This window comes from Schistocerca gregaria, chromosome 3, assembly GCF_023897955.1.
Source record: "Schistocerca gregaria isolate iqSchGreg1 chromosome 3, iqSchGreg1.2, whole genome shotgun sequence".
In the NCBI taxonomy this organism is placed as follows: Eukaryota; Metazoa; Arthropoda; class Insecta; order Orthoptera; family Acrididae; genus Schistocerca; species Schistocerca gregaria.
The window spans coordinates 785,980,316-785,992,543 of record NC_064922.1 but is presented as its reverse complement, the minus strand read 5'-3'; the positions used below and the strand labels follow the sequence as shown (position 1 = coordinate 785,992,543).

The 12,228-nt window shown below is 44.2% G+C and overlaps 1 protein-coding gene across 8 annotated transcripts in view; it reads right to left on the bottom strand.

Annotated features, from left to right (window-relative positions):
- Positions 1-12,228, bottom strand: part of LOC126354229 (double-stranded RNA-binding protein Staufen homolog) — a 207,163-nt gene that overhangs the window by 148,710 nt on the left and 46,225 nt on the right. The window lies entirely within an intron of this gene.

The window sequence follows — 12,228 nt, the reverse complement described above, 5'->3', positions numbered from 1 at the left end:
CACTTTTCATAAATCAAAAGAGACAGCAACCAGGTGTTTGCGTCTGGAAAAGGCTGTTTGGATGGTAGACTTGAGGGATGCAAGATTATCAGTGGTACAGTGACCCTGGCGCAAGCCGCCCTGACTTGGAGCCAGTAGGCCACGTGACTCCAAGACCCAACCAAACTGCCGACACACCTTATGTTCCAGCAGCTTACAAGGAACATTGGTAAGGCTGATGAGCTGATAGCTATCCACATGAAGTGGGTATTTGCCAGGTTTGAGCACAGATATGATGGTGCTGTCCCACCATTTTGATGGAAAGATGCCAACGCACCAGATCCAGTTGACGATGATGAGGAGATGTCGCTTGTAGTCAGATGATATACGACCGTGGATCTGATCTGGCCCAGGAGCTGTGTCGGGGTAATGTGCAAGGGCACTGACGAGCTACCACTCTGTAAATGGGGCGTTATAAGATTCACTGTGGCGTGTAGTGAACGAGAGTACTTTCCTTTCTGTCTCTATTATTGAGGGTGCAAAAAGCTGGGGGTTAGTTATCCGATGCAGAGGCTAGAGCATAGTGCTCAGCGAAGTGCTAGCGTTAGCATCTGTACACAACACGTCATTGATGTTAATGACGGGAACACCTGTTGAGGTCTGGTAACCAAAAAGACGTCTGATCTTCGTCCAGAGTTGGGAAAGTGATGTATGGCATCCAATTGTCAAGATTTATCTCTCCCAACACTCCAGCTTCCTTCTTTTGATAAGCTGGTGAATGTGGGCACGAAGCCATTTAAAGGCTGTGAGGTGCTTTATCCTTAATTGCCTCAATGACTTCTGGCAACCACCCTAAAGAGCAATGGATCGCATTTTCCGCTGCATTAACAATTGTTTTAGTCCTACTCAAACATCACATTGATGTTACTGTATGTGTGAGAGTCAAAGGTGACTGCAGAGGTGAAAGTTTCCCAGTCTGACTTGTTTAAAGCCCATTTGGACAGGCATCCATGAGCCTGATGCTGGGGCAATGGCAGGATGATGGGAAAGTGGTCACTACCACACAGGTCATCATGTGCCCTCCAGTGGATAGAAGGGAGATGTCCTGGGCTGCGGATGGATAAATCAATGGCCAAGTAACTACCACGAGCCACACTTAAATGTGTGATGGCCCCAGTATTCAAGAGGCAGAGGTCGAACTAAGATAGTGAACTTTCGACATCTCTGCCTTGGCCAGTAAGCACATGCCACCCCCACAAGGGGGTCATGGGCATTAAAATCTCCCAAAAGTAGGAAAGGTTTATAGAGTTCATCAATCAGTGGAGCTAATACATTCAGGGGAGCTGAAATGTCTGGAGGAAGATATACAGTGCAGAAAGTTATTTCCTATGTCACCCTTATTCTGACAGCCGCAGCTTCAAGAGGGATTTGAAGGGGCAGTTTCACTAAAGACTGAGTTTATATTCTAAACACAAACTCCACCTGACACACTGTTATAGTCTCTACAGTTCCTGTAATACCCCTTACAGCTGCGGAGGGCAAGGGCCTGCATTTCCAGGAACCAGGTTTACTGGAGGTCAATGCAGAAAGCAGGTGTCAAGCTTAACAATTGACGTAGCTCAGCCAGGTGGTTGAAAAAACTGCCACAATTCCACTGAAGAATGACATCATTGTGAGACTGGGAAGGCATGGAACATTCAATGGGGCAGTTTACACCTCCAGCTCACCTGCTGCCACCAACTTATAGCCTGAGCAGTCTATATACATTGTGTCTGAGGGTCTGGTGTGATCTAGGTCCTCAATGGACGCCAGAATCTCCACCTTATCACCAGACACAGAGCTCGTAGGTAGCGGTGGTGTGGGTGCCACCGCAATTTTCTTGGTCTCAAGGGTCTTCTTTATGGACTTTTCTCGCTGCTCCTTGGGTTTCCCTGGCTGGGAGGACTTCACTGCCTCAGTATCTGGGACTGAGGATGAGCATAAAGCCCTACGACAAGCTGCTTTTGGGCTCTTCAGTCACTGGAGGGTGTTGTCTTTCCCACTAGAAGAAACCTGGGAAGGGAGTGACCCAAGGGACCCCTTCCTAGCTAGAGAAGCCAAAGAAGATTTACACTTCTCCGGCTGAGAAATGAGGACTGATGTCTCTGATGGTTGGGGGAGGGGGGGGGGGGGGGCAGTGCTCCCGGGGTAGGTGGTGCAGAAGCAACAGAGAGGGAAGTGTCCTCCACCATCAAGGGGACAGGTGTAGCCTTCTGGCTATGCAAGCCGTCTGGAATTCACAGAACTGATGGGGCTTTAACAGTTCTCGTAGCAGCAGCGTATGAGGTGGTCATAGCCACAGGATGTAGAGGTTCATATTTTCTCTTAGCATCAGTGTAGGTCAGTCAGTCCAAGGTCTTGTACTCCATGATTTTCCTCTCTTTCTGTAAAATCTTGCAGTCTGGTGAACAAGGTGAATGATACTCTCCGCAGTTGACACAGATGGGAGACGGGGCACATGGATTATTGGGATGTGATGGACATCCACAATCTCGACGTGTGATGCTGGAAGTACAGTGGGAAGACATTTAGCCGAAGTTTCAGCACTTAAAGCACCGAACTGGGGGAGGGATTTATGACTTGACATCACAGCAATAGACCCTCACCTTGACCTTCTCAGGTCAGGTGTCCCATCAGTTCTCATACATACGAGGTACCGGGGTGAATAAAGTTCGCTGCCATCCTTAGCCTTGTGTTCCTCTCATGGAGTGGCCAGGGAGGGAAATGATTTAGGGTTATACTTTCTTGCATTGTACTGAGACTTGGAACACTTAGCAAGACTGCTGGTGATTGATCACCAGCAAGTAACGATGTGATATGCCTCATAGCGCGTCATCCACCCTGATGCCACCCACTCCGACCAGGGGCCCTCCCCATGGGCGCCACCCAACCACAGCAATGGCCATCCTGTCAGATGGGCCATTGCTGGGAATCCTGATGCCCCAGGATGATGGGCATCTCCTCCTTAGCATACATGGGGAGCTAACAGCACAGGCATCGGCAGAGCAATCCCTGTGTTGTCAGGGGGCTACTACCAACAGGGTACATGGCGGCCCCACCACAATGAACTGGCTATCATGATTGATATGAGATGCAAAGAAGTCTATGGTCACTGTCGGTGCAAAAAGCGACACTGCATAGTGCATGGTGGATGGTTGAAAATGCACCCAGGAAGTTGTCCCCGTCCAAGAGATGGAGAATCAGCTGGACTGCAGTGTGAGGATGAGAAAGTGGGCTAAAGATCTCAGGCACGATGGACACAATGCACCATGTAAGGCGCCCTAGCCCAATTTGCTCGCTCTTCAGGAAAATTTTGAAAAATTGAGGTCAAACCCTACAGGGGACCATCTCATAAAGGCCGAAACATGTGAGGCAGGAGTTACCTTGGGCCTATTCTAATCCCAAGATCCGCAGGGGAGGGGGGAGGGGGGGGGGTGATGCCATGTTGTGTCTTAAGCCTTATGCAAGTTGAATACGGTGAAAGATGTTGACACTAGGCAAAAGCTGACCGAATATCAGACTCCAGGCAGACCAAATAGTCAGCAGTAGAATGGCCTTTGTGAAAATACCCTGGGACGGAGCGAAAAGACCCCAAGACTCTAGGTACCAACACACCCATCAGCTCAGCATACTTCTGAGCAACTTGCAGATAAGAGCAACAGCTGTCTACCTCAAGAGGGTATATACCCAGTTTCGGTACTGGTGCAACCATACTTTCTCACCACTGAGACAAGAACTCATCCTTGCTCCAGATACAGTTGAAAATGGCAAGCATGTGATTGGCATTCCATGGATAAGGTTTGAACACTGGCTGTGGATGTGGTTTGGCTCTTGAGTTGTGTCACGGCAAAGGGGTAGGGCACTGAAGAATTTCCACCCACTGAACGGAGCATTATAAGGTTCCAGGTGATGTACAATAAATAGTATTGTTATTTGAGTACTGTTATTTGAGAACACGAAATGCAGGCTGATAAATCTTGCACATAGAGGCTATTGTAGACATCACCATGCACAAGAGATATCATGTACACCCATGCAGTACTGGTATCCATAGAAGTGTATAATCTCCACCCAAACCTGCAAAGGAAGAGTACATGGTCCAATGGTAGCAACATATCACTCCTGCATTCCCGTGTCTACCATTTTATGAGTGGTGGACGAGGACACAAAGCCATTTAAAGGCAATGAGGTGCTCTATCGACATGTGTTGCTTGTGGCATTGGAGAGTCCATCTGCAATATCTAATGGCCGCAGTGATTTCAGAGTCCACTAAGATACTGCCTTCCAATCGAAGAATCCCAAGGAGCTGAGTCGGCTGTCAAAAGAATGGCCACAGTTGTACCTTCGACACCAGCATCTATGTGGCAGGATGCAAAGAGCAATGGCAGTGGTGAAAACATTCCAGTCAGCTTTGGAGAGAACCCAACTGGTGGACACTCAGGCAAGTGACACTGTGGAAGACTAAAATTGATTAGAAAATGATCACCGTTGCCGAGGTCATCATGGACTCTCCAATGGATGAACAAGACAAGATCAGGCTGCAAATTGAAATATCAATGGCTGAGTAAGATTGATATGCCAAAATGAAGTGTGTAGCAACACCAGTTTTCAAGAACAACATACCAAGCTCTACAAGCAAGTTTTCAACAGCTTTACCACAGTCAGTGGTTATAGTTCCACCCTAGAAAGAGTTGCAGGCATTGAGAGTTGAAAAAACATTGCAAACAACACATTCTGAAACACTTTAATATTGGGATGGAGTCACACATTACAGATGGTAAGTTCTAGAGCTCTCTTCATATGAACACACACAGCTTTCAGTGTTGTACTGAATGGCACATGTTTGCTGTGGACAGAATCCAGAACCTACTTACAAACACCACTTAATGCTCTTTCAGTCAATGTGATTCCTAAAATAGCCCAGATAGCTGCAGAGGGTACGTATCCACATTGATGGTAAACAAGTTTCCTGAAGGGCAATGCAAAAAGCAAGGAAAACACAGACCATATGTCAAAGCTCAGCCAGATGATGGAAGAAAAATGCTACAGTTCAATTGGTGGATCGTGATATCAGCATCAATGGGGGCATGAAGGGACCGATGACACACGTCATGTCTCAGAGCCACCTGCTGCCACTGGTTGTTGTGAAGATACATAAACAGACATTTGCTGCAAATCAGGGTAAGTCCAGGAGGAAGGCAGGAGAGGCAGAGGGGAGGGGGGAGGGGGGGGAGTACAGCTCTGTGACCATATGGACCACGAGGAACACTTCATCAGACACACAGGCGGAACCTGCAAGATATGGAGACACTGGGGCACCACTATCTTCCTCTTCCTGCAAACTTACCCTTAGATGATTTAGACTTCTGCAAGGGCTTACCTACCCCAGGTTCTGGGACAGAGGTGGAATATAACATCCTATGGCCTGCAACCTGTGGATTCTTCAGCCACCAGCTGGCATCCCGTTGCAGGTAAACAGAACCCTGGGAAGCAATCACTCGAGGGACTCCTTCCTGGTAATGGGTACTGGAGGAGAGCATTGTTTCTCCAACTAGAGGTTGAAGACTGACATTGCTGGCAGAAACAGAGTTGATGCTGCCAAAGGGAGTGTGGGGAAAGCAGTAGGATGAGGACCCCCAACCACCAGAGGAGTAGGTGAAATCAAGCAGCCCCAAGGGCCAGACAACACTTCACACAATGTACCTGGTTTCCTCCAATCAGAATGCTCAACATCTCGCTGTTTGCAATTGCCAAACAGCCTCAACAATTAGTTCACTTCCAATTGCTTGTCCAGCTTGGTTTCTTAATGTGTTCAGATACTGAACCCCTTGCCCGGCCCTTTCACTTCTTTCATCATACATGATAATCACCCCAATCCCCCTCAGCCCCTACACCCACACACGAAATAATGCTAATGAAATATGCATGTTTCATACACAGCACTAGCCAAACACTACTGGATTCTGCACTAGACATGATTCAGCATCATTTATACAGTTATTATAAAAATTACAGGTATCAGCTTATATTAGGTAAACTTCACATGACACATCAACTGTTGCGACTGGAACACCAGACTCAAATACAAGAGCATTTTACAGTGTAACTGCATAGCATAGTGGTTAACAGACGAAGAGTCCAGGGGAAAATTCCAAAATTTCTGTTTTTTTTCATAATTTAATAGACCAGCCAGTGAAGGTTTAACTGGTTTTACAAAACTGATCAAAAACCTGACGAGTCAAGAGATATTCTGATATCTTGTAAGCACGTGCAGGCGAAAAACATTATAAGTCCTCGCAAAAGAGGGGAATATCCTGACCAGAGAATGCAACAATAAAATTTTATTACTTAATGATTCCCAGGCCACACAGGTCTGTTTTCACTAATGTTGTTGTTATTTTATCATTGTTGCCACAGTCATTGTTGAGTACAAGTCACCCATTGTTGTTAGCTTTGTGAAGGAAGTTAGACCTAGCATTGTATTCTGTCCGCGTAAAATGAATAAAGAAGACAGTGACTCACCTACTTGCGAAGAAAACTATAGAATGTCATCAAAGAAGCTGACAAAGAAAAGGAAGAAGTATGGTCGCATTAGAGATGCCTCCAAACATTTAAGATTGCAGTCACATGAAACAGGAGAACCATGTAAGTGCAAAAACAACTGTTTTGATATTGTCAATGATGAAAATAAAAGGAATATTATTAATAACACGAACCACTTTCAAAATCATGTTGAAATAAATCTATTTAAGTGGTTTAATCACAGTGATCCCTGTACAGCACAGGTGTCCTAGAAGAGAAGAGCAGGAAGCAAAGTTTCATGATGCATCATATAAATTCAGTGTTTGTATTACCATTAATGGAAGTGTCCAAGAAGTACATTTGTGCAAGCAAGCATTTATGTCATTACATGGAATAAAGAAGGGCAAGGTAGATCATTTACTGAGGAAACTTTAATCTGGAGACCAAGCTCTGCGAGGCAGCCAAGGGAAAAACAGATCCCGCCCACAGGCTTTGAAAGATGAAACATGTGCAATAATAAGAGGGCACATTAAATCATTTAAAGGTCGCAACAGCCACTACACTGCACTATATTCAATTCAGATTTCAATATAAGTTTTGGATATCCACGATCTGATACTTGTGGCTCCTGCAACGAGTAATTTGGAGAAGGAACTGACTATCATCATCTGTTGAAAACAAAGTGAGGTTTCATTCCGAAATTCGATCCAATGAAATAGCCCATGAATTGCATCTCAGAAAACAAAAAATGTTCTACGACAGGGAAAAAAAGGCAAAGGTGGAATGTCAAAAAAATCCATCAAAGGTTGCAATTACAATGGACTATAGCAAAAACCTTCCTTGTCCAAATATAAAGACAAATGAAGTTTATTACAAACGACGTCCGCCCCCGGTAGCTGAGTGGTCAGCGCGACGGACTGTCAATCCTAAGGGCCCGGGTTCTATTCCCGGTTGGGTCGCAGTTTTCTGCGCTCAGGGACTAGGTGTTGTGTTGTCCTAATCATCATCATTTCATCCCCATCGACGCGCAAGTCGCCGCAGTGGCGTCAAATCTAAAGACTTGCACCAGACGAGCGGTCTACCCGACGAGAGGCCCTCGTCACATGCCATTATTATTATTATAATAAATGACACCTTTCTGTATTTATATTCAATGTTCATGTTTTGGCTACAGGGGACAGCTATTTTTACGTGTATGCAGAGAGCACAGGCCGAAAAAGAGCAGATGAAGTTTCAACATTTCTTCATCATTTTGTGCACAATTTTCTAAATCCAGAAGACAGACATCTGGAGATCTTTTGTGACCCCCGCAGAGGGCAAAACAAGAATGCCACTGTGTTCAGATTCCTTCACCATCTGGTCCATACAGAAAAACGATTGGACTATGTAAAGACGACATCCCCCATAAGAGGTAATTCATACCTCGAATGTGATAAAAATATTGGTATGATGGATTCTGATTTTTTTGCAGGTGATCTTAAAATATCAGCTAAGAAATACAGAGACTTACAAGACTTGAAAAGATTTTGCCGTACTGAAGTGCAAGTGTATTTTGATCGTATTTTGCATTAATCCACCATCGAAAAAGCACAGGACCTTCTATAGAAGATTATTTAATGATTATGTGAGATAATTTGTTGTAACATGAATTTGAAATCTTGTAGTTACCTGCAATATGTTATGGAATTTTAATATTTTTCCTCTGTACGACCTGCCTTCTTAACAAAAATGTATCATATTATTGTAAATCCTATTCAGATGTGTATAATTTCAGCAGTACTCTTTCTGAGAGATATATATTAAGGTCTAAAACACAAATGAATAATAAAACTTGAAAAACTAAAATTTTGTCTTTAAACTTTAAATTTCATCTCCTGAAAAAAATAAAAATTGTGACTTATGACGTTTTTCCCCTGGACTCTTCATATAAACCTGACATGTAGGAGGGCGAGGATTCAAATCTCATCAATGGCAATGAAACATTTGTATTTTTTTTCTAAATCTAGTCAAAAGACTGATCATCATTTTTATTCAATTAACTAGTTTAAATGTAATATTTTTATTTCTAATACTTTGCCATGTCATTTTCATCATCACACTGACTTTTTTATTTGCTCCTATTTTTCTTTCTATCATTCTTTTTTCATTTGGACTGCTTGTATTCCTTGTAATCTGCAACACGAAGTGCCAACCAGGACTGGTCACTGGTTGGTAACATGGTGATCCATGTAGCCAGTGTAAGGATAGTTTAAGGTAACCAATGACAGCAAGAAATTACAGTTAGTTTTTACTGGTAATACTGAAATTTTGTTGCAGAAGATGGCTATGAAAACATATTATGAAATTTTTCTGTCTTGAGTTTGGTCACAGAGGTTAGTCTTAAATGCCATGAACAATGTTATCATGATTTCAGTTCTGGCACAGATTGTTTATCGCTGTTTTCTCCGACACATTGCACATCACAAAGCTGTGGTTAGTGTTGTGATAGTGCCACGACATTTAACAGTGCCGCCACGACAGTACGCGCAAACGGCGAGAGAGGCGCTCTGCAAATCGGCTGAGCGCAGGTGCGCCACCTAGCTACGAACGGCGCCGGCCGCATGTCACGGCACGGCAGTCGATTACGAGAGACTGAGTTGTAATCATGTGATCAGCTATTGTTTCTAAGAGAGAGTGTTGAATATCCACACAATTATTGTGATTAAAGGTTATAACAGTTAGGTTAGCACTGAGCTTAAATTCAGGGCTACAATACTGTTTGTCTGCCACAGTTCTGTCATTGATCACTTAAAATCAGCTGTCAACAAAGCATCTCCCATTTCCATCATATTTCATGGCAGCTGCTTCCATCATTGCTACAGATTAAACATGAACAATATTTGTGAAGTGATTTACCTTGTTTGAGCGGTAGTTGGCAGTGGGTGTGGCAACACTGTAGGGGCAAGTGACAAAAGTCAACTATCAAGTCATTTTAATCAGGCTATAGTATTCCTGGATGTTCTTTTCTCATTTGAAAGTGGTGCAGTCTGGCGAACAAGGGCATGGTGCTACTTGCAGCTCACACAAAGGGGTCACAGGCACAAGAAGCAACAATGGACAAAGGGCACACATCATCGCTGCAAATTAGCTTGCAACTCGTCAGTAGTATGCAAAATGAGATTTCGGCGGATAATGATACCCTGTACCATATTTAGACTTTTATAGGTGGGGGTTATAGTGGTAGGAACATCACCCAAGTTGTCATAGCTGAGTAGCGTCCGTGACTGGGCAGGGAAAGTTGTTTTAAGCAGAATGGAGCCACTTTTCATTTTTGAAATCGCTGCCCTTTCCTAAATCTGTCTTACAGTGTTCAAGAAAAAATAATGACTTTCTACTCTAAAAGAAATCCCCATCCATCGTAGAGCAGATCAAGTACAGGGGAGGAGTATTTCTTGCCTTCGCTCTGAGCCTTATGGCTTCATATGCGAATCTTCTACCATGGTACCACCCACTCCAAATGGGGGCACTCCCTATGAGTGCCACCCAGCCACAGCAGCAGTTACCTGGCCAATAAACAGTTGTCTATAGTCCTTCCTCTCCCCCCCCCCCCCCCCCCCCCCCTCAAACCATGATGGGTACATACTCCCATACTCCTTGGCTTGCATGGGATGTTTCCAGCTTAGGCACAAACAGTGTGATCCCTGTGATGATCAGGTGGCTACCATTGTGCAGGTAGTTGACGCCCTCTCCAATGAGAGCCAACAATTGAATGGTTACCGTGCTGGGTTCTGGGCATAGTACTGTTGCAAAGAAGAAGGGTACAAAAAGAGAAAGGCACAAAAGGTGGAATATATGAAGCCCTGCATAACTGTCCCTACATGCTTTGCATTTATATAAAATTTAGAAAATAAATAACAAGTCACACCCACTAAGAGGACCATATAATTAATAATGGAAAGTTGTACAGTGCTGCAAGGTAAGAAAATAAGTGTCCAAAACACAAATCAGAGCCAAGCACAATTAGTGCTGAGAAGACCATCCAATGGAAAAGTAGAGAGGAAAAAAAGAATAGGTGAAATACAGACTTGCAGCATGGAAAGGGAAGTAGCACCACAAGGGCTGTGGGACCCTTGGTGGCCAAGCACATGCTCACAAAAGAGATGTGAGCCTCCTGGAGGGAGTGTGGAAAGTGCCAGTGGCCAAATGAACTCCACAATGATGGACTGGGTCTAACAATTTCAAAGCTGAAGGCACCACCAAGCTATAAACCTGGCAACCACAGCCCCGTTCAGAAAAGACCAGGGGCCAGTATATATGGAGAAGAGTAGCACAATCCATACCATAAGAGGTGTGGGCAAGCAAGAAGAGGGTTAAGTTTTCACATGTAATTAGTCTTAGTTGACAAATATAGGGCAGCCAAGTCAGCTTTTTATCAAAGAGGAGGCACTATAGAAAGGATTGTGCACCAAATTCCTAGAGTTCTGAATCAGGATGGACCATGGTATGACAACAGAAATGCGCTACCTCCACTTTTGCGGGAGAGAACTGGAAACTGTGTTACAGGGTCCACACAGAGGTGTATCTGACTATGCTCTGGAGCTGGCATTCAGCTGAGGCTACTGAACGGGAGCTATACCAGATACAATAGCCATTGATATACAGCACAGAGGTGACCAGTGGCATTACAGAGGTCATTAGCCCATTGCTGACAATGAGGAAGAGTCCGACACTCAGGACAGAGGCTGGTGGAATACCGTTCTCTTGGGACAACCAGTGGAATAAAAACTTATGAATAAAAATCAGTTGGGATTCTCAAAAGCCCATCATGGTAAATAAGCAAAATATGGTGGCACCAAGTAATGCCATATGCCTTATGCAGGTAAAAAAAAAAAAGACTGCAATGAAGTGTTAGCATTTACAAAAAGCCTATTGGGCTGGTAGCCCAGATGGTCAGCTGTAGATCATCCCTCCTGGGAACCACTCTGATAGAGGGACAAACAACCCCTAGAGTCAAGACAAATGTGTAATCTGTGAGAAACCATCCTTTAAAGCATTTTGTAGAACACATCTGTGAGGCTAATCGATTGGTAGGTGTCAGGTTCCTACAAAACTTGTGAACTGGGATAATGAGAGAATTTTGACACTGAAAAGGGGAGACATTTTCAAGTCAGGTATGGTTGAAGACCCTGATTAGATGTAGCCTTTGAGTAACACAAAGGTGTTAAATCATCTGACTATGAATTGAATCAGTGGGTTGCAAGGTGTTCATTCAGCAAGAACTGATGCATCAGTACAAAGACCACCCTGAAGACCAAGACCTGGAACAGTTGTTGATCTCTGGTGGCCCAGAAGACAACTGAGCATGGCACACACATGGGATGGAAAGGAATATGTTCCCAGAGAGGAGCATTCCTCATAGCATTCCTTCTTACTGTATTTAATCAGACAGTGAACCTTAGCATGAAGTCACATAAAAGTGATAAGTTTGGTCTGCGAAGGATATCAGACACGTCGCAGGGTTCTTCGTTGATCCTGAATAGCTTTTGCACTGTCTTCGATCCACGTGTCCAAGTAAATAATAGGCAGTCAATGAATTTGTATTCCTGTATTTTCTTTTCTTTTCTTTCTTGAAGACCAGGCAAACTGGTGAATGTAGACAATGGTGTACTATGCAACTGACAGACAAAGGTGGTTGTTTACAAAGGCTAC